Source organism: Canis lupus, chromosome 8 (genome assembly GCF_048164855.1).
Source record: "Canis lupus baileyi chromosome 8, mCanLup2.hap1, whole genome shotgun sequence".
NCBI lineage: Eukaryota > Metazoa > Chordata > Mammalia > Carnivora > Canidae > Canis > Canis lupus.
This window is the reverse complement of record NC_132845.1, coordinates 40494364-40521324: the sequence shown is the minus strand read 5'-3', so window position 1 is coordinate 40521324 and position 26961 is coordinate 40494364. Positions and strand designations below refer to the sequence as shown.

The 26961-nt window shown below is 47.8% G+C and overlaps 1 long non-coding RNA gene across 4 annotated transcripts; it reads left to right on the top strand.

The window, feature by feature from the left end:
* LOC140638367 (uncharacterized) lies at positions 1-26716 on the top strand. Of its 4 annotated transcripts, none has more exons than XR_012035443.1 (5): positions 1-359; positions 1215-1375; positions 21249-21354; positions 21463-21608; positions 26403-26716. It is a non-coding gene; the product is annotated as an uncharacterized lncRNA (long non-coding RNA). The 4 variants fall into 4 exon arrangements; XR_012035442.1 differs by lacking the exon at positions 26403-26716 and adding an exon at positions 25320-25788; XR_012035441.1 differs by lacking the exon at positions 26403-26716 and having other exon boundaries at positions 1215-1331; positions 21463-25307.
* The last annotated feature ends 245 nt before the right edge of the window (positions 26717-26961 follow it).

Genomic DNA, 26961 nt, shown 5'->3' with positions numbered 1-26961 from the left:
TGCCTCAGCGCGGGGGTCGGGGTCGCGCCCGCGCCCGCCCCGGGCCCCCGCCCCGCTCGGAGCGTCCGGGAAGTTTGGATTTGGGGCCGGGAAGGACTTTGAACTGGCTGGGAGTTGTGGGGAGAGGCCACTGGTTTCCGGAGGCGCCTGGGGGACGCGAGGGCCTCAGGGACCTCGGTGCCGGCCGTAATTAGGCTGCGGCTTGCACCTGCGGCCAGTCCAGGGACTGAGATTTTTAGAGATCGCCTCACCTCCCTCACCCCGCCAGGAGCTCCGAGAACTTGGTACCAAGCTGCCCCGGCCTCCTGTCCTGGAGGATTGGAAACCCAGCCCTCCCGGGGCGCCCCGGCTGCCTCTGGGTGAGGGGAGGCGCTCGGGGCCTCGGACTTGGCGGTGCTTGGGGCGGGGGCCGGGTGGGGTGGGGTAGGGCCGCCTTCTCAGTGGGGTGGCTCTCGGCCCCTGGGCTTCCCGGAGCCACATGGAGGAGCTCAAGCGGACTCCAGAGTTTCTGTAATATCCCATCAGATGGTCCTTAGCCTCTGTTTGAAACGTGTCCAGAGACACGGATGTCAAGTTCTTTTCTTTTTTTTTTTTAAAGATTTTATTTATCCATTCACGAGAGACACACAGAGAGAGGCAGAGACACAGGCAGAGGGATAAGCAGGCCCCCTGCAGGGAGCCCGGTGCAGGGCTCGATCCCAGGACCCCGGGGTCACCACAGAGCCACCCAGGCGCCCCTCAATTCAGGATTTCCTGACAGGATGCTGGTTTGGGTGGCTCCCTCGGCCCTAGATACCCGTTGTGAAAGGCCATCATTTCCCTTTGCAGCCCTGTGGAGAATGCAGTGGCCATGTGTACCTGCTTCTCTGCTTGGTCCCCCTTGGGCATACCCTGGGAAGGGGCCTCTGTGGCTAAAGCAGGGCTGGTCAGTTGGTTGCTTTGTAATTTCCTAGGTTTTCTTGGCTGTTTCTTTGGGGTGGAGATCATTTGGGCATCTGGTCCCCAGGGAATCTGGGAGGAAAAGGGAAGTCCTTAGAAAGGAGTTAGGTGCCTCCTGGGGTGGGGCTTACCTGGCTAACCTGCCCTCTGCACTGGGAAGTCTTTCTTTTTCCTTATATGCATCCCTTTTCTGGGTTTAACTTCACAGAACACCAAGTAGTGGCAGGGAATTGTAGTACCAGAGAGCCATGCGGTCCCATCTGTTCTTTTTGCAGATGAAGAAGCTGATACTTCATAAAGGAAAGAGCATTCAGGGTCACAGAATCAGCTGGTGGCAGAGATAGGACGCAGGTCTCCTGATTCCCAGGCCGGTTCTCATTCCCCTACTCCATGTATGTTAGGGGTCAGCACAAAACAGATGGCACGTTTCAAATGGGTAATTTGAGGCAGGGTGTGGGGAAACAACTCTTGATAGTGAAATGTTCTGGAACTAGTAACAGTGGGGTCTTAACACCTGGAGGCAGAGAGCCTCTATAGAGGGTCATCTTGCTAGAGCTGGGACTTCAGGTCAAGGGGCTCAGGAGGGAGGTTGGAGGAATAAAACTCTCATTTGTCAAGGTTTCTCATGGACCAAACCCAATAGGAAGTCAGAGGGCAAGGGAGTCTTGAGCCCATACAGGTAAATTCTAGGGCCACAGAACAGGTAGAAAAGGATGCAGAAAGTACCTGGAGGAGCAAATGAAAGATAATCCAGCATAACCTGCAACCTTACTTCTACTGGCTTATGCAGAGTTTACAGGTCTTGAGCACTTACTCTGTTGGTAAGGTTGGATAGTGGGTGGTTAGTAAGGTTACTCTGTGTTATGTCCAAACCCCATTTTCTCCATCTGATAGATAAGGAGACTGACTAGCAAAACAACCCGAGGAATGGAGATGTGAATAGCTAAGCTGCCACGTGTCTCTCCGAGATCTTGTCTTGTGTGTAGTAGTTCCTCTGTGGATGTTTGTGTGGTGGATGGATGGATGGATGGATGGATGGATGAATGAATGAGGAGCAAACACATATAGGATTAGATGGTGCATCTCCCTGAAGATCCTTCGTGTGCCTGTTACTCCCCTGGGACCCAAGTCGGCTCAGAGCACCCATTTCCCATATGACCCAAGACAGACAGACCCTAGGGCCTTTCAGGGGAGGACGGGTGTGGCCCGGCATGACTCACCTGCTCTGTCGCCGCCTACAGCTCGGTTCAGAGCCCTTGGGAATCAGATCTCTTCCCTGTCTTCCCTAGGAGAGGCACCCAAGGCTCTCTTGGCAGTTACCAGCCTGGGTTCCTGCTGGTGCAAATGCCTGTCATGGTCCCAGCATCTCTAAGTCCAGATGAGTGCGGAGCCATCCAGTTGCAGGGTCACAGAAGACAGGTAGAAGCAGCAGCCTGGAAAGCGGTGCTGCGATCTGGGCATCACACAACCTCCGTAGTACCTGGGCCCCGCCCAGAGCTCAAAAACATGCAGTTCTTTTTTTTTTTTTTTAATTTTTATTTATTTATGATAGTCACAGAGAGAGCGAGAGAGAGAGGCAGAGACACAGGCAGAGGGAGAAGCAGGCTCCATGCACCGGGAGCCCGACGTGGGATTCGATCCCGGGTCTCCAGGATCATGCCCTGGGCCAAAGGCAGGCGCCAAACCGCTGCGCCACCCAGGGATCCCAAAAAACATGCAGTTCTAAAGGAAAGAGGTTTGTTCTTTAAGTCAACCTGTTTTTGACCACCTACTGCTGCTGAGTGAATAGGGACAAGCGGGACCATGAGAAGGCAAAACCTACCCCTACCCCTGGTGGTCTCGGTCTCTAAATCAGTGCAAGGCAGGGTGACAAAGGCTGTACGGAGCTGTCTGGGGAGAATGGAAGAGAAACTAACTCATCTTTCCCCGGGGGATGGGCGAGCACAGGAGATATTTGCGCTGGGCCTTGAAATGGGGATCCTCCCAGAGTAGATCCTGCATCTTTGTAGAGTGTTGTGCAGTATATCGTTCGGGGGCAGGGGCAGAGTGGGGATGACATCAGGGTGACGTCGACAGGAGATTAGAATCAAAGGCCTGTCTGGGTCCAGCAGCAAAGAGCCTTCATGGGTCACTTGGATATGGGACCTTCTGAAGGTGGAGGGGAGACGTTGAACTGATCCATGTTGTGGAGAGATCACAGTGGCAGCAACATGGAGGACGAATTACAAGGTCAAAGGTGTGGAGAGATGCTGGGTAGAGCAGGGTTAGACTGTCACAGGAAAGGACATTTGAGGACCTCACCTGTGGGGTTAGAAAAGTGGGTTGGTGCCTCTGAACCCACCTGGGTCTTTGGTTCTTATCAACCATCCCCCCCCTCCATTCTCCTGGTTGATTACCTTGATTGCTCGTGCTCTGTTCTAGGGGTGCTGTGACCTGTTTGGGTGTTGACCCCATCTAATTTCCCTGTTTGACAGTTCTGTCCACCCAGCACTTTAGGCGAGACCTCAGCCCCTTGGAGACCAGCTGGTAGGAAGCTGTACCCTGGGGTCCTCCCCACTCCCACCCTGGCCCTGACTTGGCTCTCTCCTCTGTCATCGTCCTCCAGCCCCCAGATTGGAAATGTCAACTGTGCCATCCTTTCCATAACTCTTTCCAACAGGAGGCATGAGACACTATGTCTCATGGGGAGATGTGGACAAGCAGAAACTAGAAAAATGGGTTAAAGGGACCTTGGGATGTTGGTCTCAGAACGGAAGGTGAACTACAGGGCAGTCCCACAGAGTGACCCAGCAAGTCTGAGCCCCTTGATTTAAGTTTAGATCAGTTCTATAAAATATAATCCAAAAACCAGAAGTATGTGTCTTGTCCTAATCCCTTCCCTGTAATCCCAGGCTAGGGTTACAAGCACTGCCTCTGCTTGCTCTACTTGTTTGTACAACTGTCATCTCATGATTCTTGGGCCAGTAGACTTCAGCAACCAGTCAACAAACAGGTTGTTGGGCCCACAGTGTCCCCACCTTGTACTGGCTGGGATGGGATATATAGACACCCCCCACTGTGTCCTCAGAAAACGAGCATTTTAGTCTAGTTGGGAAAGCTAGATGCATGTGAGAACCAACTAGAAAGCAGAAAAGAGGAGTAGTCAAGAGGGCAAGGAGGAGGCAGGTGGTCCAGGGGCAGGATTTAGCCTAGATCTAGCTGGCGGTCTATGCTGCATCCCCGCCAGCCACAGTATGAATTTGGGGCACAAGGTGGACTCCATGCTGCCCTCACAAGGAGCTGTGCCCCTATTTCCCAAATGTTCACGCTATTTCGGCAGTCTGCATCTTTCTGCTCATCAGGATTCTCCATTCATCCTTCAAGGTGCAACTTAAACACCTTTATTTTTCATGAAGACTCTTCCCTTCCACCAGCCAGCATGGTGCTGATCTTCCACAGTCCTTTATTATAACTCTGTTGTGACATTGATTCCATCTTGTCATGTATCTGTGAACGTTGTGAACCTTGTCATGTATGCGTTTGTATTTTCGCCAGTTCCACTAGATATTGAGCTTCTTATAAACAAAGAATATGCCTGATGTATTTCTCAAACTCCTAGTGAGCAGCCTACAGTGGTACCCTGCTCCGAAAATGTCCGTTAAGTGGGTGAGCAATAGTTTAGTGGATTCCATTCTCCCTGGTATATGGGTTATATAAAATCAGTCTGTAAAAACAATCCTAAAACTAGAAGGAGGAGGTACCTGTTTTCTGGGGATAGTTTCTTTCTTTTTTTTTTTTCTTTTTGTAAATTTATTTTTTATTGGTGTTCAATTCGCCAACATATAGAATAACACCCAGTGCTCATCCCATCAAGTGCCCCCCTCAGTGCCCGTCACCCAGTCACCCCCACCCTCTGCCCACCCCCCCTTCTCCCACCCCTATTTCGTTCCCCAGAGTTAGGAGTCTCTCATGTTCTGTCTCCCTTTCTGGTATTCTGGGGACAGTTTCTGATAGGGGACACACGGTGAAATGAAAGATCACTGTAAGCTGGACTTGAGTGGTCACACAAGAGTAGTATCCAGTGGTCTCTTGGTCTTGACCTTTTAGGACCAAAGGGACGAAAAGAGGGTGTGAGTGGCAAGAATGCCCTCCCTCAGACTTGGAATCAGGATGGGGGACTAGTTCTGATTCCATTTTTGGTGACAATACACTTGCTTTATTGACCTTCTGGGATTGTTCTGTGAACCAAATGAGATAAGAAATATGTGAGTTCTTTGAAAAGGGTAACATGTTACTAGAATATGAGGCATCATTGTGTTTTCGTCTTATTCCTGATTCCCTACCACTCCTTCATTCTTTCTGTAAAGAAACTTTCAAGTTACCCGCTGCTGAGGCCAGCTGGGAGGAGCCTAGCCTGTCTTCACCAAGTTCCCCTTTAGGCCCAAAGACTATATCCAACGTGGAAGCATGTGTTTTTTTGCCGTCCAAACCAGGTACTCTGAGTAAGTCACTTCAATTCTCTATGCCTCGGTATCCTCATGTGTAAAAAGAACATAATAATATACTCCTCCCACCTCCTAGGGCTTGGGGGAGAATCAGCTGAGATTGTGAATATGACAGTGCCTTGTAAACTGTAAAGGTCTGTCCAAATGCTGTGGATTTACTTTTTAATCTGTGCTTGAGGGCTCTGGATGAAATTTGCCAAGACCGTTCCACATCTAGAGAGTGACATCATATGCATGTTATTGGAGTCCAGGGTGGGGCACAGAAGGTGGCCCCAGAGTCATGGGGGCAGGGTTGAATGCAGAAGGAACCCCACCCACTGCCCACCTATAGAGGACCTGATTGTGGTCCTACCTGAAGAAATGCAATCTGGTTTCTAAAGTGTCAGAGACTCTGCCGTGACCTCTGTGCTCAGGGGCCACTTGGACCATAGCTCAAGAGTTGGGGTTACTGTGATTTAGTTCTCTGTCTCTGGGGTCTCAGCTTGGTTCCCAGACATGGCAGGCATTCAGGGGAAGGCTGTTGTGAACATATAGGGTGTTTTGTGGGAGCTCGAGTCATCGTATTCTCACTTCTTTTGTTTGCAAATTCCAGTTGTAGAGAAACATTAAAGGAAAAAAGAAAGCTTTGGTAAGATGGTAGCATGATGCGTGCTTGGAAATATGACTGGCTAGTGTTAATGAAAGGTCAGGCTTCAGAAATGGGGTATCGCCATCCCGGTGCTTTATTGATCGCAGGGGGTGGTAAAGCGACATTGGTTTGGATCCCTTCATTGGCCCTGCTGGTCTGGATCTGAAAGGAGATGGTTTAGTCAACAAATATTTGTGAGTATTTATTGTGTGCTTGGCCCTGTACTGAGTACTTTGGGGAATATGGAAAAGGTAAAGTTGTGGCTTCTGTGCTGGACGCACTTATACCAGATTTGAGAAGAAAAGATGACTGTAGAGGAGCAGTAGAGGCTGGCAGGCCCGTGTGCGCAGGGCCAAGGGCGTGGTAGGTAACTATTGGCAGAGGAAAGCAGAGGTGAGGATTCTCAAAGGCTCTCAGGGGCGGGTAAGCTTTCTGGAGGAGGTGGAAATATGTGAGGAAGACAGAGTCAATCACTGAGACTCAGATCTGCTCCCCAAGACATCTTCTTTTCCTTTCTGGCTCCAATTAGGAGATCAAATCAGTCTTCCATGGCTGCCTAGCAAATGAGCCAGCTTAGCAGCTCAACACAGTACCCCTTCATTACCTCCTGCGTCTGCTGGTCATGTGTCTGGGCAGGACGCGCTGGCCACCAGCTGGAGGTTGCTCTCGGCTCATGGAGGCCACTCAGTCTTTTCATCTTCAGTTTAGTGATGGGGCCTCATGTTCTCCCATGCTTGGAGTCTCTGACTTTCTCTACTGTTATCAGTGGGAGTAGCCCCCCCTTTAAAAAAAAAGACTATTTGAGAGCGAGAGAGAGAGACAGTGAGTGAGCAGGGGGAGGGAGAGGGAGAGAGAATCTCATGCAGACTCCCCACTGAGTGCAGAGCCTAACATGTGACTCAATCTCACCACCCTGAGATCATGACCTGAGCCAAAATCAAGAGTTGGACACTTAACTGACTGAGCCACCCAGGCTCCCTAGGAAACGCTGCTTTTAAAGGACTTATGTAAAAAAAATAAAATAAAATAAATTAAAAAAAGGACTTATGTGATTAGGTCAGGCCCACCTGGATAATCTCATTTGATTAGCACAAAGTCAAATGATTAGTAACCTTAATTACCATCTTCACCATTTTCGAGTGTACAGTTCAATGGCATTAAGTGCATCTACATTGCTGTGCAGCCATCCATCTCCAGAACTCTGCCAATGTCTTCAGGTTTTCTTTGTGATGTGGCATGAGCTAGGATTTTCCTTTTTAAGGCAGAATAGCATCCGTTTTGTGTAGAGACCACACTTTGCTTTTCAGCTCATCAGTCCTTTGGGTCCTTGAACTGCTTCCCTCTTGTGGCTGTGGAGCATAATTCTGCATCTGCAATAACAATATGAACTTGGGTGTGTAAATCTCTCTCCAAAACTAGAAGTGAAGTTTCTGAATTATATGATAATTCTATTTTTAATTTTTCGGGGTGTGGAGACCCACCATTCTGTATTTCAGGGTGGCTGCACCAGGTTACATCCCCACCACTAGTGTGTGAGGGTTCCGGTTTCTCCACATCCTTGCCAACACCTACTAGTTTCTGTTTTTTGGATAACAGTCATCCTGAATGGGTGCGAGGTGATATCTCATTGGTGTTTTTATTTGCATTTCTCTAATGATCAGTGTGTTGAGCATCTTGTGCTTGTTGGTCATTTGTTTATGGGTTGTGACATCTTGATTAAGACACCCCTGCCAGCAGATGCATTGCATACCCTCATTGTAGGAAAAGTATGTAAAGGGCCAGAGTGCCATGTAGATTAATGTTGCCCAGGGTGGGAGGTGGGGAGGAGCAGCGTGGGCCGAGTGTAATGGGAATGGGCTTTCTTTTCAGGGATAATGAGATGTTCTAAACTTAGTTGTGATGGTTTCACAACTCTGTACGCATACTAAAAACCATTGAATTATGGTTTAAATGGGTAAATTTTATGCTATGTGAAGTATCTCTCAACAAAGCTGCTTTAAAATGCTGCCTTTTGAAAGTCGAAGTAGAATAGTAACGGTGGCAACAGCGAATATTACTGTTTCATTAGCTCTGCCGAGCAGGAGTGCCACCCCCTTGCACTGATCCACATACCTACCCAGAATTTCAGTCACCCTGCCTCCCTCTGGTTTCCCAAATCAAATTTTATTCCTTCAAGTCTGATTCTGTCTTAGGTTCTTCTAACCCAGGAGACATCTTTTGTCATCTGCAGGGACAAGCAAACCTCTGTATTTGGCAGAAATGGAAAGTTAGCGCAGAATCAGCCAGCCTGGGGGTCTCCGGGTCTCATGCCCTCATCCCAGATTTGCAGAGGCTCACGGGAGGGACAATGTCATGGTTGGTGGAGCCCATCAGGAATAGGGTGAGAAGTTGCCTGAGCTGTGCCCTAAAAGTGCTCCTGCCCACTCCCCACACCTGTCACACACACACCCCATGTCTGTGGTGCCTAGAGGCACACCCTTTATCAGGCTTGTTTCTCATATCAGTCTGAGTGAAGCAGGGTTTGGGGGGCATAAGAGTCAAGGGTGTCATGAGTTGGGGGAGAGGGAAACTGCAGTGGTAGACAGCCCCGGACATGTCACTGTGGCATGAGGCCAGCCCCGAGCCAGCCAGGAAGCCTCCCCAAGATCTTGTGCTTTCTCAGGGTTGGGGCCTTTGGGCTTCAGTCACAGAATGGCATGTGTGTACGGAGAGCTTTCCCGAGGCTTCACTCTGAGTGACTCCAGCTTAGCACGTCTCTCCTGGGTAAATCTGGAGGTCTGCTTGCATGCTTACTGGCCTGGTAAGAAAGATAAGGGGCTAAGCTAAAACAGCTGGAGGAAACATGGCAAATATCTGAAGGCTTGAAGTGCCAGAAGCATATTTGGGTAGAATTGGGGGTAGAGGGTTGTCAAGTCCCTCTGGTCCAACGATGATGCTTCTGGAGGTCCTGGACATTACCAAAAAGAGTGTCACCCCTCCACCCACCATCCTTTTCAAAATGAGATACCAGATCCAAGAGAGGAAGTGGCCAGCCCGGGCTGCATGGCCAATTAGTAATAGAGCTCTGGCCCCTAGCTCTCCTGCCCGCTCCACCCCAGCTCCCCATGGCTCCTCTGGCCCGGCCAACAGCCTCTGGTTCTGGAGCCTTCACTGCAAAGGAGGAGCCAGCAGAGTGGACCTCAGGGCGCCTCTGTATACCTGAGCTACAAATGTTCATCCTTCCCCATGCTGCTCCCATGGCTTTCTGCGGAGCGGGCTCCCTCCTGGTTTGCTTTCTCCTTCCTCTGCTGCAGCCCCCTCAGCCTGCACGCCTGTGCCATCTGGAATGGAAGCTGTGCTAAGGAGCTCCGTAGCTTTGCCCACCCCCTCTGCCATGTTCTGCCCAGGGTGGGCCCACACCAACACAGATTTACTAAGTACAGGAGTGCTCCTTTTTATTTATCTCTGATTGCTTAGAGAGAATAAAATGTCGCTTCTCAGACTTCAGAGTCTTCCCACATAAGTAGTGACAATGAAAAAAAATTATTTGCACAATCTTCCCCTTGGTATTTAATATAGTTCCTCACGCTCTCCTGCTCAGATTTGCATGATGCGTGAGGTCTGTGGCCTTGGTGGGTTAGATGCCTGGCTGTCTCCTTGTGGCCTGGAGTGCTGCTGTGGCCCAGATTTGTTCCCTGAGGTCGAGGTGCTAGAAGGTCCTCTCTGTCTTGGAAAGTCTGAACTGCATCCCTTGTATGAGGGGAGATGCCAGTTCCTGCTTCTCTCCACCTCTGCCCCCCCCATCCCTCTCTTCCTCCCTTCTGTTCTTCTTTGCCTTCCTTCCATCTCCAGATCTCCTCACCCTTGTGACCACACATCCTCTGGTCACTCCCCATGTGCAGCGCCTGTTCCTTTGTGTGCAGCTATGACATCCCAGTTGGCCCCTTCTTCATCGTTATTGGTGATGCCAACCATCTGGGAGTGGCTCAGGTCAAACCTGGTCAGGAAGCCGGCCTATTCCCCAGGCGAGAATCTCCTCCACCTTATTTTGCTCATGAGGGTAAGCAGTGGGAATATTGTGTTGCCTCTTGGCCAAGGGGCAGCAGGGAGGCAGTGCACCCAGGGTCTGCGTGCAGTGGCCATGGCATTGCAGTGTGGTGATTCCCAGGACGGGGTGTTGTGCGGGAGGAACAGTGTCGGGGTGCTTAGCCCTGTCGTCTTCCCCACCTGGAATGTTGCTTTTGGGTGCTGTCTCTTGGAGCTTGGAGGTCCAGGTTGTGTTTGCACCAGGGAGGCTGTCCCTAGAACCCTCGCCCATCTCTGCCATGATTCTTCCTGCAGCTCCTGGCCCTTTTTTTCTGGCCGACAAAGGACCGAGAAAGTGGCCATGAAGCAGTTGTTTCCACCCTGTAAGCAGGAGCCTCCTATCCTGGCCTCTGGCCTGTGTTCTGGCCACCCTCACTTCGCCTGTTTCCTCCAGAGGAGCCGTATCTCCTGCTGCCTCCGTTCTGCTAAATGCAGTCCCATCTGCCTGCCTTCTGCCCCCGTCCTACCTCTGCTGAGACCAGCTGTGCTAGGCCATTCCGTCATCGGGAAGCCAGCCCAGTTGGCTCCCCTCTGTGCTGTCGTGTTCCCCTCTGCCTGCATCCATCGAAGCATTACCATCTTGTATGGTGCCCAGCTGTTGACACGTCTGTACCCCCCGCTGGATTCTGAGCTTGCTGAGGGCAGGGGTGTCGGTATGGACCCCAGACCTTGCTGTGTTCCTGTCACTTGCTAAGTGAGTGCATGAAGGAAGCAGCAGCAGCCAATAGAACCACATTTGTTAACCGTGCTTATGCATCCCGACTCTGATGGCATGAAGTCTCCGGAGGGAAATGTATCCACCGGGGGCTGGGGGAGCCAATATACGGGGGGCTGTGTGTAGTTACATTTCCACTGATTCTGCAGCCTGTGAGTTTCCTGTTGCTGCTTAAACAAATTCCCACACTCAGTGGCTGTAAACAACACAAATATATCAACCTGCAGTTCTGGGGTAAGAAGTCTGAAATGAGTCCCAGTGGACGAAAACCAAGGTGTCTGTAGGTCTGTGTTCCTTCTGGAGGCTTCCATTTCCCTGCCTTTCAGAGTCTGGAGTGGGCCTGGGTTCCTTGGCTTGCAGCCCCTTTGTCATATCACCTCAACCTCTGACTCACACGGTCTCATTTATTATGCACTCCAACCTCCTGTGTCCCTATTATGCGGACCCTTGTGGTTTTATTGGCCCACTGAGTCATGCAGGATAATCTCTCCTTCTCAAGATCCTTAACCTAATCACACCAGCAGAGTCCCTTTGCCCCGTGTCAGGTGACATATCCACAGGTTCTGGGGATTAGGATGTAGACAGCTTTTGGGGGGGCATTGTTCAGCTTATCCTGTGCAGGACGCCCAGAGGCCCAGCTTCTGTGTGTGTTCCTATTTGCATGTCTCTCTTCCCATCATTCAGGAGCTTGTGCTGGCTCTTACAGGAAGTCTTCCCTAAGCCCTGTCTCCCTCCAGCTGGATGCACCTCAGCCTTGATTTCTGCTGCTGAGCTTGACCACGAGCACTTCTCTGGTCTGTGCATCTTTCCACTTCCAGGCCGATACTCTAAGAACCTTTCTTTCTTCTCCCTGGAATGTTCCCAGTTTGACCTTGCCTATCTCCCCTCTTTCACTCTGCTCCCCCCACTCTCAGGCAGAAGCCCTGGGTCGGCAGAACTCAGACACCCCTCCACTTAATGACTACCACAATGCTTTCAATTCTTTGTAAGTTAGTCTGCACCCCTGGAGCATGGGGGAGCATCTTGGGCATGGGGCCACACCTGATTAATCCTGGCACTCGGAGCCCTGGCACATGGCACGTGTTGTCAGAATGGTGTGAAGCAGCTTCTCTGCCATTTAGCTTTTACGCTGTGCATGGTCTGTGGCTTGCACTGGTACAGTACTTGGCATCTACTGTCCCATATTCTGAGTTATTTTTTTCTACCCTGCTTCTCCCCCATCCCCAAACACAATTAGAACAGAGGTCTCCAGGGATCCCTGCGTGGCGCAGTGGTTTGGTGCCTGCCTTTGGCCCAGGGCTCGATCCTGGAGACCCAGGATCGAATCCCACATCAGGCTCCCGGTGCATGGAGCCTGCTTCTCCCTCTGCCTATGTCTCTGCCTCTCTCTCTCTCTCTCTCTCTCTCTCTCTGTGACTATCATAAATAAAAAAAAAAAAAAAAAAAAAAGAACAGAGGTCTCCAGCCCTGCACAGTCTTGGAACCACCAGAAAATCAGAAGGTTGAGCCAAATGAAAATGTCACTGTGTGACCATTTTTAACCTGCAGGATACTAAATGTCTTTTGACAAGAAGACAGTGTTCATTGTCCAGGGTGTCCTGATGCAAGTGATGGCCAAGTCTTCAGGCCTCCTTCCCTGTCTCTTCCTTCCTCCCTCTTGACACGGGCTCCCTTTCATATATATATTTATTTAAATGGCAAACCTGACATCAATTTGTTGATTGACATCAAGAGCTAGAACTGCCCGGCTAAGCAGCTCCATCTCCCTCTTGCAGCATAAACATCTCCCTATAAAGACAAATTGGTATTACAGAGTTGCTTCGTAAGCAGCAGACTCAGATGGCTTCAAAAAAGAGTGGGTTCAGACTCAGGGGCCTGTGTGGGGATGGGCCAGCCCAAAGCAGATGCACTGCAGCTTGGCTGAGTGCCTCCTCCAGCACGCTGGCTACACAAGGCAGGTTTTCTCTGCAGGACAGAATGTGCCCTGCAAGGTGTACAAGGTGTACGCTCTGATTACCACAGGGTCATGGGTGATCCTGGCATAGCCCCATCCCTGCTGAGAGCAATTGTTACAGGGAACAATTCCCTGTATTTCCCCAGGGAAACCGGTGCTGTGGGCTTTGGGTGATTTCCCATCCCTCCCTCCCTCCCTCCCTCCCTCCCTTCCTCCCTCCCTCCCTCCCTCCCTCTTGCATTTCCTCCCTCCCTCCATCCTTCTTCCTTCCTTTCTTCCTGTATTGTCTCTTTATTCTTTTCTTTCTGGGGGCTCTTTTTAAAAATTAAATTAAAAAAAATTATTTATTTATTTACGAGAGAGAGCGAGTGGGCTCAGGGGGCAGGGACAGAGGCAGAAGGAGAGATAGTCCCAAGCCATCTGCTGAGCATGGAACCCCACACGAGGCTGGATCTCACAACCCTGAGATCATGAGCTGAGCCAAAACCAAGAGTCAGATGCTTAACTGACTGTACCATCCAGGTGCCCCTTAATTATAGTTTATTCACTAAAATAAAGTGCACAATTAAGTACACAGTTCAATAAGTTTTGACCGGTCCATACACTCATGTAACTGCTATGTTAATTACCCCGGAGAGCTCATTCCCTTGTACCTTTTCCAGTTAAGCACCTTCCCAAATGTCCATCAACTAAAAAGATAAATGAGTGGATAAACAGAGTGTGGTCTATCCATACAACAGCATATTAGTCAGCAGTAGGAAAGGAGCATGGACCCCTGCTACAACACAGATGAACTATTTTTTTAAAGATTTATGTAGAGAGAGCGAGCCCGAGTGCACATGGGGGGGGCCAGAGGGAGAGAAGCAGACTCCCCACTGAGTCTGGAACCTGAGAGGGGCTTGATGTGGGGCTCCATCTCACGACCCTGAGGTCATGACCTGAGCCAAAATCAAGAGTTGGACACTTAACCAACTGAGCCACCCAGGGGCCCCTGGATAAACTTTGAAAACATGATGCCGAGTGAAAGAAGCCAGACACAAAAGGCTTCGGAGTATACAAATCCATTTATGTGCAACATCCAGAATCGGCCAATTTATAGAGGCAGAAAGCAGATGGGTGGTTGGCAGAATGCTGTGAAGTGGCCTCTCTAGGGCTGGGCTGGGGTTTGGGGCAGAGCTGGTGGGTATCTGGTTTCTTCTGGAACTAGACAGTGGCAATAGTTGTATAATTCTATGAATATACTAAAACCCACTGTACTGTACTGATTACAAAGGTGAACTTTATGGCATATGAAATATATTTCAATATATTTCAATAAAGCTGTCATTAAAAAAAAAAAGATATGGAACATTCCCATCACCCCAGAAAAACCTTTATGCCTCTTGCCAGCCAGTCCCACTCTCCCCCAGAGGCAGCCACAGTGGCATCTTTTTCCAGCATAGATGAATTGTGTCTGTTCAGGAACTTCCTATAATTTGAATCATATATTAGGTACTCATTTGCTTAAGCCTTCTTTTGCCAGGCATAATGTTTTTGAGATTTGCTCATGCTGTTATGACAGTAGTTTGTGTCCTTTTTTTTTCCCCCTGAGTAGAATGACTTTACCACAGTTTCTTACAGATGGACACCTGGGCTGTTTCCAAATTATGGCTATGATGGATAAAACCAGTATGGGTATTCTCGTAAAAGTCTTCCCATGGACATATGTTTACCTTTCTCTTAAATACCTAGAAATGGAATTGCTCTGTCTATGGTTTTATTTTTAGTTTTGTAAGAAACTGATAGACATCTTTTCCAGAGTGGTTTTACCATTTTACACTCCCATCAACAATATATGAGATTTTTGGCTGTTCTATATCCTCACTAACATTTGGTGTTGTCAGTCTGTTTAATTTAGCCATTCGGGTTGGTGTGTTGAGAATCTTAAATTTTTATGAATTTCAGCTGTAATTTTTCTTTTTAAAAGATTATTTGAGGGATCCCTGGGTGGCGCAGCGGTTTGGCGCCTGCCTTTGGCCCAGGGCACGATCCTGGAGACCCGGGATCGAATCCCACGTCGGGCTCCCGGTGCATGGAACCTGCTTCTCCCTCTGCCTGTGTCTCTGCCTCTCTCTCTCTCTCTGTGTGACTATCATAAATAAAAAATAAAAATAAAAAAATAAAAGATTATTTGAGAGAGAGAACATGAGTGGGCTGGGAGGGGCAGAGGGAAAGGGAGAAGCAGATTTCCCACTGAGCAGGGAGTTCGACTTCGGGCTGGATCCCAAGATCATGAGACTATGACCCAAGCTGAAGGCAGATACTTAAATGATGGAGCCATCCAGATGCCCCTAGTTGTAAATTTTTTTTTTATGGTTAGTTCTTTTTGTGTTTTGCCTACTTCAAGGTCATGGAGATATTTTTCCTTTTTTTTTTAAGATGCCATATTTCATTTAGGTCTAGGATCCATTTCAGCTTATGTTTTTGGCATGATGTATGGAGTTATGGTTCACTTTTTTTTCCTTTTCAATAGGCAGTTATTTCTACATCTATCCAAAAACGTTGAAAATATTTGTCTTTCCACATTGCATTATCTTGGTTCCTTTGTTGAAAATCAATTGATCATATATGTAGGTCTATTTTTGGTTTGCTGTTCCATTGATCTATTTGTGTACCCTAGTGCAAATGCCAAACTGTCTTGATTATTATTGTTTATAGTAAATCCTGAATCAGCTACTGTAAGCCCTTCAACTTTGTTCTTTATTAAGATTATTTTGACTGTTCTAGGCCTTTTCATTTCTACTTAAATTGACTACTTAAATTTCTATTTAATTGACTGCTTGCAATTTCTAAAAAGAAAGCCTTCTGGAATTTTGATTGGGATTACTTTGAATCTATAGATCAATCCAGAGGGAACTGACATCTTAACAATACTGAGTCCTATAATCCATGAACATGGTACATCTTTTCATTTAATTAGGTCTTCTTTTATTTCTCTTGATAATGTTTGGTAGACTTTAGCATAGAAGTCTTGTGTGTCTTTGGTTAAATTTATTCCTAAGTGGCATTTTTATATTAATAGAGGAAACTGGAAGCCAAAGAGGGATGAAAGGGTGGTAGGTAGACAGACAATGGGGCTGATTTGGGGTTGAGGCCCTATTCAGAGCCCCAGATGATCACTAACCAGAAGCAGCTGGTCATACAGTGGTTCTTACTGAGTCCCCTCCATCTAGATTTCAGAATCAAACTGATTCTCTGGGGACATGACAGCCAACAAGTCTGTGTTCTCTTATTCCCTCAATGAACTGAGATGAACACCTTTTTAGGCCTCTCTTTAGAACACTGGCTGTACTATGAAGGTCAGGCATAGGCTGGTCCTGCTCACTGTCTCCTCGCGAGACAAATTGCAGTTCCCTCAGCTCCTGGTGAGCCTCCTTAGGCCGTTCCCTGAGTGGCAGTGGCCAGTGGCCTCCACAAGGGCCCAGCTTGGAGAACCATGCCTTAGTGAACTGGGAAATGTGGCAAAATCAACCACACACTGGGAAAAGGAGGAGAAAAGAAGAGATGGTTGGGAAGAGGCAGCATGTGAGAGGGGAACTGAATGAATGACTTTAATGGCAGAGCATTGGAGCAGGGGCTATGAATGCCTGCTGCCTGGGGGTCTACCAGATGGCCTGCTTTCCATAGCTGCCTTGAATATCCAGTAGCCTTCCAGTTTTACTGCCTGGGAGGCCTAACTTTGTGGGATTCCTGATCTTCTCACAAAGTTCAGGTATTTTTTTTAATGGTTTTTTTTTTAAATGTTTATTTATTTATGATAGTCACACAGAGAGAGAGAGAGAGAGAGAGAGGCAGAGACACAGGCAGAGGGAGAAGCAGGTTCCATGCACCGGGAGCCCGACGTGGGATTCGATCCCGGGTCTCCAGGATCGCACCCTGAGCCAAAGGCAGGCACTAAACCTCTGCGCCACCCAGGGATCCCCAGGTATTTATTTTTTCCAGGGGTCCCTTGGGGGCTGGCTCTATGGCTAAGGCTCCTCTGTTGCTGTTGATATTTATTTATTTTTACAAATATCTTAACATATTGCCTGCCCACTTGCATAAACTAACTTGTAGGAACTACTACTTCTTGCATCCAGGAACACCCAACTGACACATATGAGACTCCCTTTGGGTCTGTTGTGTTACCTCAGTTTGGAGCCTTTTGCCTTTCCCTCTGTTACTAGGTTGTGTATGTGTGTGTGCGTGCACGCATACACACAAATAGCATACACAGGCAGAAGTCTTACTGATAATTTGGAATGGGTCCATCAGAGGCAACCTGGAGGGGGGATGTGCATTGAATGTCCTGTCACAAGCATGACTGAGAGAACTGGAGTCCTCAGGAGATGACTTGCTAGACAGCCTTGAGGGAGGACATTTATCCCCAGTGTCATATGTGGAGGGAGAAGCTATGGAAAAATATTTTAGCTTAATATAAAGAACTTTACAGGAGCTGTACAGCTGTGGGACAGCCTTCCTTGCCTGATTATGATTTTCATATCCCTGGGATATACAAGCAGACACTGTCAGAGATTCCTGCACTGGGCAGGATCATGTAACACTCAAAATCCATTTGATTCTGTGCCTAACACTTTACCAGGAATTGATTAATGGTCTCCTTCCAAGAAGACTTCTCCCGAGGAAAGGAACTCAAAGAAAGACTTTTTTGTTTAACTCCAACAGCATTTATTGAACAGTGCACATTTCTCCCATTATGTATAGCTACTTCTGATATTTATCAAGTTTCTATGTTTGAGTGGGTTTTTGAGTTCTCTGTTCTGTTCATTGGTCTGTGGTCTGTCTGCCTTTCTGCTATTAGAACCATGCTGTTTTAATCATTATTGTGTTGAATTAATTTCCAAAATCAGGAGTGTAAAATCTCCCCACTTGGTTCTTCTTCAAATTTTCTTAGATATTCTTTAGCCAGTGCTCTTCCATATGAATATGGAATGAATTATATCAAGTCCCATGGAAAAACAATGTAGGGATTTTATTTGGAATAACAGTGAATTTGTGATTTTTATGAGGCCGATAGCTTTCTGAGACAGACATTTTTAAAGGTGAACTCTTAGGAGCAGTGACATCGATGTGGAGAGGTGTTTTTGGCTGGAACTTGCCACTGCCTCTCAAATTATCCTGAGACTGGTGTACAAGACCAGCCACGATCCATTTCACCATGTGGAAATATCTCCCCCACCCTAACATCCCCACCAGTCATTTCGTTGGCCAGAGCGAGCTCTCCCAAACCCGTTGGGTAAGGCTTCCTTCTTTTTGCAGCTTCTACCCACAAGAAAGTGCCAGAAGGTGTGGCATCAGTGTTGGAAGAGAGAGTGGGGGATATGGCTGCAGGAGACGCCTACTCAGGCACTTCACAGAGGGCACTCTTCTCTCAGAATCAGCTTGGAGCCAACTTTTCTTTCTTTGTATGACTCAACCATCATTAATTAGAAAAGCTGCCTGAGCGTTCTTCGTTTCAGTGAGAAGCCCCACCCGTGCTTAAGCTGTTTGTGCTGTAGGAATTTGCTCCTTTCTCATTTAAGGGCTCATAGAAGTCTTGTCCTTTCTAGATAGACCTCTTTGGAGGGACCTCCAACCCCCTTTATGGTTCCAATGGGGTGGAGGATAACACCTGTCCTTGTGCTCTTGGCTGGTCCCACCGCTGAGGTATTTCCCGAGATGTCTGTGGGGGTCTTCAGTGGAGGAGCAGTGTGGGGGCTGGAGATGAGGAATGCATCACTCTCTGTCATAGGATGAGAGGCGTCACCGGTGAAAGAAAAGCCTGAGTTTGCCAGTTCTAACACCAATTAGCTTTGTTTTAAAAAAGCTTTTATTTATTTATTCATGAGAGACACACACAGAGAGGCAGAGACAGGCAGAGGGAGAAGCAGGCTACCTGCGGGGCACCTGATGTGGGACTGGATCCCAGGACCCCAGGATCATGACCTGAGCCGAAGGCAGATGCTCAACCACTGAGCCACCTGGGTGCCCCACATTGGACCCTTTAAAAATGAAATTAACTGTCTGACACACTGGAGCAGAGACTCTGTCATTTAACTTTTTTTTTTTTTTTTTTAAGTTAGAACACTGAGTTCTGGCCCTGCTTACGACAGGAGGTCATCGACATTTTTTTTTGATGGCCCAGTGAATGTGTACTAAAAATTATGTGATTCGGAATCATGAGTTTGAGCCCCATGCTGGGTGTAGAGATTACTAAAAAAACAAACGAACTTTAAGAAAATTTAAAAATTGTGTGATTCTGATACGTGCTACCATGTGGACGAACCTTGAAGACATTCTGCTAAGTGAAATAAGTCAGACACAGAAAGACAGATATTGAGTGATTTCACTTACACGAGGTCCCTAGAACAGTCAGATTCTTGGGGGCAGAATGTAGGATGGTGGCTGCCAGGGGCTCGGGGACGGGACATGGGGAGTTGGTGTTTAATGGGGGCAGAGTCCTGCAGGTGGATGGTGGTGACGGTTGCACAATATGCTTGTGAATATGATTCATGCCATAGAATTCATACTTAAGGACGGTTAAGATGGTTAATTTTATGCTATGTGTACCTTACCACGATAAAAAGTATGTGCATGTGATCCAGACAGCGTCCTACTTTTTAAAACTGTGGCATAATCAGTGATAATTCCAACGTGACACTGTGGATCAGACTCGCAAGATGTAGAAAGACATCACCCTATTTGCTCAGTTATGCAGCCCTCACCCTCGGCGCTGGCTCCGGCCGAGCTCCTGAGCCAGGCCCGAGGATTCACAGATTAGATCCCACACTCACTCCTTCCCGAGCTGCATTCTGAGGGCGAAGGTGAAAAGCCCCCCCACCCCGACTCCGTGAGCGGCAAGGCTTTGCTCCTGCAGGGAGGACTCCGGGGAATCGGGCAACCCCTGGGCCTTCAGGGGCCCGGGGAGGCAGAGCGGGAGCCGGGCCGCGGGGTAAGAGGGTCTCCCGGAGGGGGGGGGGCGCAGGTGCGCAGGGGGGCAGGGGGGGCCAGGAAGGCGGGGGCTCTCGGTGCCTGGCGCCTGGCGAAAATGAGCTGCAAGAACGCATCAGGGTGGGTCGGGGTGCTCAGGCCCGGCGCCAGCCTCACCCGGTCCCCCTCCGCCACCCTCCGCATAGCTAAGTTTAAAAGAATCTCTGGGGGATCCCCCGGGGGCTCGGCGGTTTGGCACCTGCCTTCGGTTCAGGGCGTGATCCTGGAGACCCAGGATCGAGTCCCACCGCGGGCACCCCGCAGGGAGCCTGCTTCTCCCTCTGCCTGTGTCTCTCATGAATAAATAAACAAAAATCTTTTTAAAAAATCTCCATTAAGTCTCGGTTTGCGCATCAATAAAATACCTCTTCCCAGCTTGACAAAGTAAAAGCAGGAAATGTGCGCAGAGGGTTTCAGAGACCGTATCCGTAGGTGTCTTTTCTATCTGTATCTGCCTCCATCGATCGGTGTCTTCCGTGTCCATACACACACCCACACTCACACACACACGCACACACTCATACGCGCGCACACACGCGTGTGCACTCACACGTACACGCATGCGCGCACGCACACTCAGCACACGCGCGCGCACACTCAGCACACGCACGCACACTCACATGCGCACGCGTGCAGACACACACACACACACACACACAATCGGTGGGGTGCGGTGGGAGAACTCTGAAGTCCTGGAAACAAGTTCTGATTATTTACAGGTTTCACTCCTCTGTTTTTCAGGGTGTTTGGGGTCTGGGGAGCGGAGAGGACATCCTGGGTGTGTCCGGTGCCCTGGGTCCCCCACGCCCAGCCTCTGTGTCGGAGGATAGCTGGGTGGGGGTGGAGGGTGAGGGTGTCTCCAGGGCGGGTGCTGAGGCTGCGGGAGCCCAAGGCTGGCTCGTCCTTGGCAGGGGTGTTGGGGTGCAGGTCAGACCAGTCCCGGGGGTGGGCCGCTTTAGCGCCACGGAGACCACACTGTCTCCGTGGGCGCCCATCCCTCTTCCCGGAGAAACAGTTCGGGAGGCAACAGGATCGTTTGCATGGATGGAAGGTGACGCATTGGCACACCCACGTGGCGCCGGGATGGGCGGCATAGGTGTGATGGAGCCCCAAGAAATGATGTGTCTGAGAACAGAGAGCAGAGGGAAGGGCAGGAGGGGACACGCTGAGGCCGACGAGCCACTGATCACTCGTCTTGAGCCAGTTCACAGAACCCTGCCTCACCGTGTCCCAACCGTGGAGGCTGGATGGGGGCTCAGCTGGGACCGGGACCTTGGGAGAAGCTAGAGAGGTCAACCAGGAACAGTAGCGGGAGGCTTCTGAACCCTCAACATGCCTACTGGCATCTGCCAATAGCCATAGTAGCTGACGTTTATTGAGCACTTACTGTATGCCAGGAACTGCCCAAAGGGTCTGTATCCATCCATCTTTTTTTTCTTTTTTTTTTTTAAATAGGTTCCATACCCAGCACAGTGCCCAACACAGGGTTCAACTCAGGACACTGAGATCAAGACCTAAACTGAGATCCAGAATTGGACACTTAACTGACTGAGCCACCCAGGTGCCCTCTATGTATTCATCTTTAGGGGGGTTTTTGGATGGGAAAAATGACATCTCTTTTTAAATCAGTTCCTAATGGATATTTTGTACTTCTTTCAATTATAAGTAGAAGTAACAGACCACGATACTCTGGTGAGACCACAATGTTAGTATTTGCCATCCTGGAAATCATGGATACTGAGTCGGAGAGGACCAACACTGCAAATCAGTGAAAGGACCTGGACTGTTTTCTCCGTGTTGGTTACTGCAAGCTAGGTGGGCGCAAATGGCGGGGTTTTTCTTCTTCTTTTTGTTTTCATTGCTTTATGAGCTATGTAACCATAACCACTGGGGGGAAGATGGAAGATGCTTGGAACGTTGCCAGAGAGGAGGCAATATGAGCAAAAATTTCAGTTTATCCCTGATGGAAACTTCCATGGATGTGTCTTTGGGCTAAAGGTCAATTGATTGAACTCAGATGAAAGTCTGAAGGGGCTCTGAGTAGTCAGTCTCCTTTACTCTTGTTTATTTTATGTTTTTCCTCTTTTTTTTTTTTTTTTTAGGATTTTATTTATTTATTCAGGAGAGACACAGAGAGAGAGTCAGAGACATAGGCAGAGGGAGAAGCAGGCCTCCTGTGGGGAGCCCAATGCGGGACTCAATCCCAGGACCCCTGGGATCACGATCTGAGCCAAAGGCAGACATTCAACCCCTGAGCCACCCAGGGGCCCCTGTGTTTTTCCTCTTCTTTTACTCTTTGTTACAAGATATCATTCACATTCCACAAAACTCACTTTTTTTTTAAAGTACAGTTCAGTGATGGTTGTTATATTCACAAGGTTGTATGGCCATCACCACCATCTTCCCAGAACATTTTCATCGCCCCCAGAAGTGCCCACCCCTTAGCATTAACTCCCCACCCGCCTCAAGCCCCAGCCTGGGAGCCACTAGTCTACTTCCTTGTGTATAATGTTTTACAATTTTTATGGGGCTAGTCTTGCACTTCTTATGTTATATTTATTTACTATTAAGAAAAGTATTTACCAGGGACACCAAATAATGCTCAGCGGTTTAGTGCCTGCCTTCGGCCCAGAGCATGATCCTGGAGTCCCGGGATCAAGTCCTGCATTGGACACCCTGCATGGAGCCTGCTTCTCCCTTTGCCTGTGTCTCTGCTTCTCTCTCTGTGTGTCTCTTATGAATAAATAAATAAAATCTTTGAAAAAAAAAAGTATTTGCCAGAGGAACTTTTTAACTGTTCTTTAACAAGAACACTGCAATTTGTATCACTTGTGAATGTATGAGGATTCTCAACTTTCTCAGAGTTTTTGTGATTAACATTTTTCATCCAATCCTCAAACTTTAATTGCAAACTTTATTTGCTTCAGCTGTCTCGTTCAACACAGTAAAAGCCATATGCCAAGGCCCTCTCCCATAGTTGTGCTCTGTAGGGACCAAACTTAATGTAAATTAAGACAGTTTAGGAGCACCTGGGTGGCTCCATCGGTTAAGTGTCAGACTCTTGATTTTGGCTCAGGTCATGAATTCAGGGTCGTAGGACCCAGCCCCGCATCAGGCTCCATACTCAGTGAGGAGTCTGCTCCCCAATCTCTTCCCCTTCACCTCTCCCTGCCCCTAGGCCCTGCTTGAGTGCTCTCTCTCTCTCTCTCTGAAATAAATAAAAAACATTAAAAAAATTAAGACAGTATATCTATTTGGAATGCACATGGATATAAACCTACTTTATAGGTTGAGGCCGATAAAAAAAAACTATTTTTTTTTCCTATGTAGCAAAAAGTCCAGGGGAGATGTTCTGAGGCTAGTATCAATGATCATCAGGAACTTAGTTTCTTTCTACTTTTCTGTTCTTCTGTCCTTAGCAGAGACCTTCATTCTCAAGCCTCTTGTCTCATGGTTGCAAGACAGCTGCTGTACCTCCAGGCCTCACACTTATGTTCTAGGCAGGAAGAAGGAGGGGAGGGGAGGGTGAAAGGGTGCAGAGCTTTCCCCTAGCAAGTCCTTATCTTATTTAGGAGGAGAAGCCTTCTACTGGGCTTGGGAAAGCCAAGAGTCTGCTTTATGTTAACTATCTTATTTAATCCCTATTGTAATCATCTGAGGTAGGTCTTATTTTCCCTGCTTTACAGATATGGAAGCTTAGAGACCTTAGTAACTTTCCCACTGTCAGTGGCAGGATTAAGACTAACAGTGATAACACACTACGTTTTTCCAGCCTGCATTTCGTCATTGCACACAAAGCAGTTCCCCATTTTTTTTTTTTAAGATTTTGTTTATTTATTCATGAGAGACAGAGAGAGAGAGAGGCAGAGACACAGGCAGAGGGAGAAGCAGGCTCCATGCAGGGAGCCCGACGTGGGACTCTACCCTGGGTCTCCAGGATCAGGCCCTGGGCTGAAGGTGGCGCTAAACTGCTGGGCCACCCGGGCTGCCCCCCTCCCTTTGTTTTTTTATTTGGGTCTCATGAACCTTGTGGAGATGGACAAGGCAAGTATTAGAATAGAATAGAATAGAATAGAATAGAATAGAATAGAATAGAATAGAATAGGGACAGAAGGGGAATATGAGAACCAGAGAAGTAATGATGACCTGCCCAAGGCACCCAGCTGGCAACTTTTATGCAACTGGGTTTAATCTCCGGTGTGGTGTTCTGTCTCCCCGACCCCACTGGCTGTGTGCTGCTGAGGAGCGCTAGATTCACTGAGGGAGACAGACACACAGAAAAGGTGCAAACGGATTTCATCTGCTTCAGGTTTGGGGGTTTTTCTGCTGATTCCCCCCCTCCTTTATTTTCCTATAGTTTTCATCCCTGTGATGTATTCATTTTCTACCTGGAAGTTTGTGCCTCTCATGTCCTTTGCTATCTCACCCTGCCCCCCGCCCCCGTCCCCTCTGGCAGCCACTAGCTCCATGTACTTGGGAGTCCACTTCCGTTTTGTTGGTTCATCTGCTTTGTTGTTGTTGTTTTGGATTTTATACATAAGCAAAATCAAATGATATTTGTTGTTTTCTGACTTGTTTCACTTAATAGAATACCTCTAGGTCCATCCAGATTGTTGTGAATGGCAAGATCTCATTTTGTTGCTGGCTGAGTGTTTGTGTGTATATGTGTATGTGTGTATGTGCATCGGATCTTCTCATCTGTTCATCTATCGATGGACACTTAGGTTATTTCCATATCTTGAGTACCATAAATAATGCTGCAATAAACATGGGGGTACCTAAATCTTTTCAAATTAGTGCTTCGTCTTCTTTGGGGAAATATCCAGAAGGGAATTACTGGGTTGTATGGTAGTTCTATTTTTTTAATTTTTTGAGGAAACTTCATACTATTTTCCATAGTGGCTATGTCAATTTACAATCCCACCAACAGTGCGCAAGGGTTCTCTTTTCCCCACATCCTCGCCAACACTTGTTCTCTCTTATCTTTTTGATGAGAGCCATTCTGACTGGTGTGATGTGACATCTCCCTGTCATTTTGATTTCTGTTTCCCTGACGATGAGTGATGTTGAGCATCTCTTCATGTGTTTCCTGGCTCTGCTGTTCCCTTTGCAGGGACGGGATGGTTTGTCTGGGACTATAAGGTGATGTGCCAACACTTTTAGAAAAGACCATGCAGGGGCTCCTGGGTGGCTCAATTGATTAAGTATCTGCCTTCAGCTCAGGTCATGATCCTAGGGTCCTGGGGTCCTGGGATCAAATGCCACATCTCCTTGCTCAGCGTGGAGTCTGCTTCTCCCTCTGCCCCTGCTCCTTCTCTCTCTCTCTTAAATAAATAAAATAAAAAAAAAATAGACCATGCATATAGAGGGGTCTGCTTTGCCTTTCTCTACCAATTAGTTCTACTCTTTTTGTGCATGTGTTTTCTAATTTCACTTGCAAATGGGTACCTGCCACCAGAAGGGGAGTTTCCTAGACTAAAAAGTCAGATTCTATATTAAGCATTATCTTCCCCTTCCTGAACACAGGTAATACAGCGGATGGATGTTTCTTGACAACCCAGTCTGATTACATGGTAAAAGAAAAGAAGAAAACCAAGTCTGAGTGAATTTTCTATTGGCCTTGATAGAATTAAATTAATTAATTAAATAAAAACCCCAGCATGACAAGTGTGGCTCTGAGTTTTGACCTCAGTGCCTGGGTCATGAATCTTTGAGAAAAATCTGTAAATGATTTATAGATGAGCAGACATGAAGGCTCCAACCACAGTGAGCAAATGAACACAATGAGTTGCAGCATTTGGATAAAAGATGCCCATTTTAAAATAAAAGTATGATATTTTGATGTTGTGTTAAGTAAGAAAATGTTGGTGGGATGCCTGGGTGGCTCAGTGGTTGAGCATCTGCCTTTGGCTCAGGGCAGATCCTGGCTGGGGTCCTGGGATTGAGTCCCACATCAGGCTCCCCACAGGAAACTTGCTTCTCCCTCTGTCTATGTTTCTGCCCCTCTCTGTGTGTCTCTCATGAATAAATAAATAAATATTTTTTTAAAAAGTAAGAAAATGTTGATAATCACACAGTGAGCAGACTGGTGTTATGATGAGGCCTTAAACTTGGTTCTCAGTTTGGAGGCACATCATAGGTACTCAATAAAATATTGATTGAATAACTCTGGGAGTCAGGCCAACTTAATGAATTGATCACTGGACTTTTAACATCACAATCAGTTAAACAATTTTAAAGTATCCAGTGGTTCTTCCATGACTCCACGTGATCTCTAAAATAAGCCATTTTCCCAACAAGCACATGAGAAAATGTTCCACATCACTTGGCATCAGGGAAATACCAATCAAAACCACATTAAGATACCACCTCACACCAGTGAGAATGGTGAAAATTAACAAGACGGGAAACAACAAGTGTTGGAGAGGATGGGGAGAAAGGGAACCCAACAGTGTAACTGTTGGTGGGAATGTGAACTGGTACAGCCACTCTGGAAAACTGTGGCGCTTCCTCAAGAAGTTAAAAAATAGAACTACCCTACGACCCAGCAATTGCATTATTGGGTATTTACCCCAAAGCAATTGCATTACTGGGTATTTTCACTTACAGATGTAGTGAAACACCAGGTCACCTGCACCCCAATGTTCATAGCAGCAATGTCCACAATAGCCAAACAGTGGAAGGAGCCACAATGTCCTTCAACAGATGATGGATAAAGAAGATGTGGTCTATATATAAATACCCATCATTTGCTTCGATGTGGATGGAACTGGAGGGTATTATGCTGAGTGAAGTAAGTCAATCGGAGGACAGTCATCATATAGTTTCACTCATATGTGGAATATAAGAAATAGTGAAAGAGATTATAAGGGAAAGGAGGGGAACTGAGTGGGAAAAATTAGAGAGGGAGACAATCCATGAGAGACTCCTAACTGATAAACAAAGGGTTGCGGAAGGGGAGGTGGGGGGGGATGGAGTAACTGGGTGACAGGCACTGAGGAGGGCACTTGATGAGATGAACACTGGGTTTATCCTTTATCTTGGCAAATTGAACTTCAATAAAAACAAATGAAAAAAATGAGCCATTGTCAAATTAGTGTTGCAAATCAGAGGACAAAAGCCCAAACTTAAACCCACTGTCATGGAGGAAGCCTCACGTGGTAATCAT